Genomic DNA, 7,117 nt, shown 5'->3' on the forward strand with positions numbered 1-7,117 from the left:
TTGCCAAATATACGTACAAATCTAATGGAATGCTAGAGTATGGAGATAAATCACAAACTGGATGTTACAGCTAGATTAATAGAGCAGTTCTATGGACAAGCTTTTTGTATGTGTCACTTTTTTAAATAACCATTCTTTCTTTTAAAAAGTTTTTTAATTTTTTTCAACTTTTATTTTAGAATCAGGGTGTACATGTGAAGGTTTGTTACAAATGTATACAATGTGAACACAGATACTGGGGAATACAAATGGGGGAAGGAAGGAAGTGTCACATTTGGTGTTTCGGGTTTTGTTTTTGTTTTTGTTTTTGTTTTTTGAGGCATCATCTCACTGTTTCACTCAGGCTGGAGTGCAATGGTGTGATCATAGCTCAATGGAGCTTTGACCTCCTGGGTTCAAGTGATCCTCCCATCTCAGCCTCACAAGTAGATAGAATCGTAGGTACATGCCACTACATCCAGCTATATTTTTCTTTAATTATTTTGTAGAAATGAAGTTTTGCTATGTTTTCCAGACTGGTCTTGAACTCCTGGGCTCAAGCGATCAGCCCACCTTTGCCTCCCAAAATGCCAGGAGTACAGGCATGAACTACCACGATGGGCCTGTCACATTTTAAACTGTGAGTCTCAGAACTGCAAAGGCAATGCTTCTTGGAAGTTACCTTTCAGATTCTGAAAAGGATCATGGTGTTCTCTGTTGAGGCTTGCAGACATCCATAGTATTAATGCTAGATTGAATGAGCAGGTACTTGATGAATACTTGTATGCTTGCAGTATGGCAGACATTTTCAGAATAATTTGTTATGTTAGCACAGAGAGTAGCCAACACACTTAGCAAATATTTGTATCATACTTTAACAAATGTTGTTAAATGATTTATTACATTTGTATTAATGTATTTCACATTTATAGAGCACTTAATACACTTTTCATGTAGTATTTTATTTAATTCTCTTAACAAATGCAAGTGTTGGTAATATTTTCCCAGCTTTATATTAAAAAAAAAAGGAGGCTCAGCTCTGTGAAGGGACCTTTCCAAATTCCAACAGCTAGGAGATATTACAGTTGGATGTCAACACAAGAAATATGACCCAAGGTTGGTGCTGACTTACATGTTGCATAGATACATATTTATGGCAAAATCAATTAAACATTTTTTTACTGCAATGTGATAAAACATTATTTTCATATAATGTATAGGTTTTTATTATGTTACATTTCCAGCACATCAGTTATGCAATGAAAGTAACTTCAATATTATGTGCTAAGCATATTAGATATAACTCTTTTTATTCAATCATGATGAGTATTTTCCACCATTTAAGGTATGAAACATAAAACTCAAAAAGTAAATTGCCCAGAATTATAATAGAATAGAAAAGTGTCCCACTTGCTTTATCTTTTATCACTCTGACAATATGAGGAGATTCTGTACAAGGTGTAGCTCTTCCGTGCACTACCTTTTGCCACCATGCTTTAAGGAGTAGAATGACAGCACAGCAAGATGGGCAACCATCCAGCAGGACAGTGAGCATGAAGCAGGAGCTACCAAGTTCCAATATCAAATCCATATTAGGAGAGTAATTCTACTCTATCACAAATCTATAACCTCTAATTACAGTGCAACTTATTCTGCTTCATTTTCCTTTTCAGAATTCTCCTTGATAGTCCTCAGCACGTTTTCAAATCTTGTGGCCATGAGCCAAAGGGAGTACCTAGCGTATGATCTCAAGAAGAGCCAGGACAATAGACATGACTCTGATTGAGAAATACAGTTTATTTTCTGACATCATGGTTTATTTTAATGCTACGTTGAGCATTATATATAAAATGCTGATTTTTTCTGATTTTTTTTTTTTTTCAAATTAAGAAGTGACACAAATCTACAAGTTAAAAAGAAGTCGATACTCGTTTTGTCCAGTTCCAACTCAATGGTCTGGGTTACTCAATTAACTATGAGCAAAACCACAATCACCTCATAGTAATTCAACACAGCAGAACAATTTGTGTTCAATAACATTAAACAATTAATCTATTGGAAACATTTCATTTGATTGGTTTTTTATTGCTCCAATTTAAAAGCCATGAGTTCTTTTGTCATTGCTATTTATGAGACTCGTCAGCCCTACACAGTCTTCACCTGAACAAGGCAGAATAATTTAAAACAGGATTCATGAAACTCTTTCAGTAAAGGGTCAGAGAGTAAATATTTTCTGGCTTAGAGGACTACGCAGTTCCTTTCACACCTACTACACTCTAGTGTTATGGAACAGAAAACACAGCCAATATGGAAATAATTAACTGTGGCTGTCTTCCAATAAAACTTTATTCCATAAAATATGCTATGCACACTGAAAATTTGAATTTCATATTCATATGTAGTAAAATATTATCTTTCTTTTAAGTTATTAATACAATGTAAAAACTATTTTTAGCTCGTGAGCTGTACAACAGTATGTAGTTGACAGGCTTGGCCCATAGGTCATAGTTTGCTGAATCTTACATTAAATAATAGCACAAAGAAAGGAGACAAACAAAAACATTATTAAAAGGGACAATCGCACAATATTAACACTTGCTGCTTTATTATTTGTCAAAAATAATTTAAAATAAGAAACATTTGTAATGCAATTAAGAAGCCTTTGGAAGACTGATTTGCTGTCTAAAAAAGATCAAATATGAGGTATGAGCACATTTATGTAAGTTGTATGTATTCTATCAATTCCATCAGTGACAATATTTGTAAATTTAAATAGGGACATCATGTTTATACATTCTTATTAATCATTCTTACTTATAAGAATGGTGTTCAGATCCAACTAGAAAATGTTACAAAAATGAAATTATGAATACTTCATGAATAAGTGAAAATTATGTCTCTGTCTTTATAATATAATCCATAAAATTGTAAATTGGTTATTTGCACAATGTTTATATGGGTAAGAAATAGGTATCATTTTGGAGATAGAGGATAAAAGAAAAGAAGCATTATTTTATAAACACAGTCCACCTCTGGAAATTCTCATTAAATTAGGAAGCAAATATGTCTATGACGAGCATAATAGATATATATATATTTGAATATTCATTAATTTGATTATTTTAGAGGAAACTTAAAACTTGTTTTGAAAGAAGTAAATTGTTTAAAAACAAACTTCGTCTTTTATGGCAAAATGACATCATAACACAGCAGAAATTAAAATAAAAGTCACAAATATTTGTCCTGTTTAGAAGCAGATATTTCACACAAACTGCAAAAAAAAAAAAAAAAAAATACACACATGTATCTATTGAATGAAAAATAAGCTTAATATAAATAAAAGATCACAAGATCCAAAACTCTTCCAAAATCAAAATAGAATAGCAGTAATTGCGTAACTACCCAGTGCAAGGTCTTCTACTAAGCCCAAAGAAGATAAATGAAATATGTAACAGAAAAGTTATGATATTTTTATGTTCTGCTTTGTGTTAAAAACCAGTATCCAGGTACCTCAGATTTTTTACAATAATTATTCTGTATTCATTTAGATTTGTACATTTATTTATTTATATTAAAATAGATGATGTTCTTAATTATCTAAATGTTTTTGAAAAGATCAATTGATATTTTTGATGATGTCTATAAAAGACACAGTGAAGGATTTTAATTTTGTCTAGTGAATGTGTAGGTTGGATCGACATTAAAAGATTGCCTTCAGTTTAGTGTTCTGTAGCCACAGAAAAAGAAGGCAGGAACAAATACTGATTTTAAAAAAAAGAACAAAAGATATTTATAAGAATACTAGGGCCAGGCACAGTGCCTTGTGCCTCTAATCTTCTGAGTCCAGAGGACTGCTTGAGCTCAGGAGGTCAAGACAAGCCTGGGCAACATAGTGAGACCCTGTTTATACAGAAATACTTTAAAATTAGTTAGGCATCGCCAGGTGCGGTGGCTCAGGTCTGTAATCCCAGCACTTTGGGAGGCCGAGGCGGGCAGATCACGAGGTCAGGAGATCGAGACCATCCTGGCTGACACGGTGAAACCCCGTCTCTAAAAAAAAAAAAAAAAAAAAAAATCAGCCAGGCGCGGTGGCAGGCGCCTGTAGTCCCAGTTACTCGGGAGGCTGAGGCAGGAGAATGACGTAAACCCGGAAGGTGGAGCTTGCAGTGAGCCGAGACTGCGCCACCACACTCCAGCCTGGGCGACAGCGTGAGACTCTATCTCAAAAAAAAAAAAAAAAAAAAAAATTAGTTAGGCATCATGACACACACCTGTAGTCCCAGTTACTTCGGAAGCTGAGATGGGAGGGACACTTGAACCTGAAGAATCAATTGAACTCAGGAGATCAAGCTGAAGTAAGTCCTGATCACACCACTGAACTCCAGCTTGTCTGACAAACAAGACCATGTTTCAAAACAACAACAAGGACCCCCCAAAAAAAAACTGAGACCTTCATGGTGGTAATAAGGTTTTTGAATCCAAAACTTCTTATGAAGATAAGACAGGAATAGCTGGATACCAAAACCAAAAATAACATGGGCAACATTTGCAAAAATCCTAGCCAAGAAGGTATTTTCAACAACCCTAAAAAAACAAATGAGTGGCAAAAATCACTAACAAACAATTCCATGATATTTATACTATCACCTTCTCTTGGGGAGAAACAGGTTGAAAGCGATGAGGTGTCTGACGGATCTAAGAACAGGAAAAATGTATGCATAAGCAACAGATATTTCTAGAAAACACTGAAGGCTAATTTGAGAATAGCACCTGAATCTTGGAAGGGTTTCATCCAAACTAATTGCATGAGAGTAATGGGTGGCTATAAGGTTAGAAAAAATTTGAATAGTTTAGTTCAAATTTACACTCAAAACTGACGAACCAAAGAGCAATAAGAAGTAAGTGCTACACATTTAAGAGAAATTCCTGAGAATTAAATAAAAATTGTACTGAAAGGACAGCAAAGAAAAAGACGATCCAGCTAAATATAAGAGACAGGAACGGAGCCAGGAAATCTCATAGAAAATCTCCATAATTTTTCAAGCTATAGATAACAATAGAAGTTGAAGATCTGTGAAATCAGAAAATTATCTTGAAATGAAACTTCTAAATTTTTAGGGAACCAGGTTTCATATAAAAGCGAGCTACCAAAAATAATCAAGGTCAAGTTTCATGCAACATTTTTTTTTTTTTTTTTTTTTGAGACAGAGTCTTGCTCTGTAGCCCAGGCTGGAGTGCAGTGGCCGGATCTCAGCTCACTGCAAGCTCCGCCTTCCAGGTTCACACCATTCTCCTGCCTCAGCCTCCCGAGTAGCTGGGACTACAGGCGCCCGCCACCGCACCTGGCTGATTTTTTTGTATTCTTAGTAGAGACGGGGTTTCACCGTGTTAGCCAGGATGGTCTCGATCTGCTGACCTCGTGACCTGCCCGCCTCAAGCTCCCAAAGTGCTGGGATTACAGGCGCGAGCCACTGCACCCGGCCAATACAGCATTTTTATTAGGAAACAGAGTAACAAGAGTTGCAGGAGAAACAACAGCAGAATGGTATTTCCACAGACTGAAAACAAACTTACCAGTGAGATAAGTATACAAAAGCGATCAGATTATGAAACCATAATCTACTACTCAAATGAGATATAGATATAGATATATATATATATATATATATATATACAGATATTTGGAAAATAGGAGTAAAAGAACAAAATAAAATGAGATTTGAAGATTAAACTACAACTAACACAAGAGTGTTTATATGCAACAGATAATTTCATATCAGAAACGGAAGAAAAAACAGGAACATTTTTAAAATTTTCAAAATATAAGAGAAAACATAAAGGGATTTAAGTAAAATGAACAATGAAGATTAATAAAGAATATGCGACATTTCAATGTAAAGAAACACTGAAGATGAAAATATTAGGTAACAGAATAAATACTAAAAACTATATTTTAAGCAAACTTTCCTGGATTAAAAAGATATGAAATTACTTATTAAAGTAGCTTATAATATTCTTGAAAAGAATGGCTAATAATGTATATTATCATAAAATTATTGATATTTAATCACAAAGAAAATAAAGTCTCTTGGGACTCTAGACCAGGAATTGCCAAACTTTCTTCATGCAGGGTCAGATAGTGAATATTTTAGGCAGTCTGCCTAAACAGACGGTAAGCTGGATTCCAGTTGAGAACATTGTTTGTCAATCCAGATCTTGTTACCCAGGCAGTAAGCAAAACACCTGATAGGTAGTTTTTTTTTTTTTTTTTTTTTTTTTTTTTTTTTTTAACCAAACACCTCCACCTCTCTCCAGTAGTTCACAGTGTCTATTCCCAAAATGAAAAAGTGCATAGACAGTCTGTTATTATCAGTGCAGAATAAACAGAGAACATTGCTTTCCTTAGGTCTTTAGAAATCTACTAAAGGATGTGCTTCACAAAACCAAAGTGACTAGAGACCTAAGAAACACTGATAACTCTTAAAGATACAGTCACTTGCAGACTGAAGCAAAGTTGGATACATATATATATATATATATATATATATACACATATATAGAGAGAGAGAGAGAGAGAGAGAGAATATATAAGTGCTGTATGCTCTGACAATGTGGTTTTTTTGTTTTTTGTTTTTTTGCTTGTTTGTTTGTTTTTTGAGACGGAGTCTCGCACTGTCAACTGGGCTGGAGTGCAGTGGTACGATCTCGGCTCACTCTCCCAAATAGCTGGAATTACAGGCGCCCGCCACCACGTTCAGCTGATTTTTTGTATTTTTAGTAAAGACAGGGTTTCACTATGTTGGCCAGGCTGGTCTCAAGCTCCTGACCTCGAGATTCGCCCACCTCGGCCTCCCAAAGTGCGGGGATTACAGGCGTGAGCCACCGCCCCCAGCCGTGGTTTTACTGTTTTATAATTGTGGTTATTCTCTATAAATAGAATACATAAAAATAAAAATATGAATATATAAGTTAAATATAAGTAAATACTAGAAGTATCTTCATGAATCAGGATACACACACACACACACACACACACATACTCATATGGACCTGGACCTGTGCAGGTGGTGATAGTCATGAAGAGCTTCTTTGATGATGAGCAGAATGCAGAGCGGGTGAGTCTATGTCTCATTCTTAG

Source organism: Trachypithecus francoisi, unplaced genomic scaffold (genome assembly GCF_009764315.1).
Source record: "Trachypithecus francoisi isolate TF-2019V2 unplaced genomic scaffold, Tfra_2.0 Lachesis_group0, whole genome shotgun sequence".
NCBI lineage: Eukaryota > Metazoa > Chordata > Mammalia > Primates > Cercopithecidae > Trachypithecus > Trachypithecus francoisi.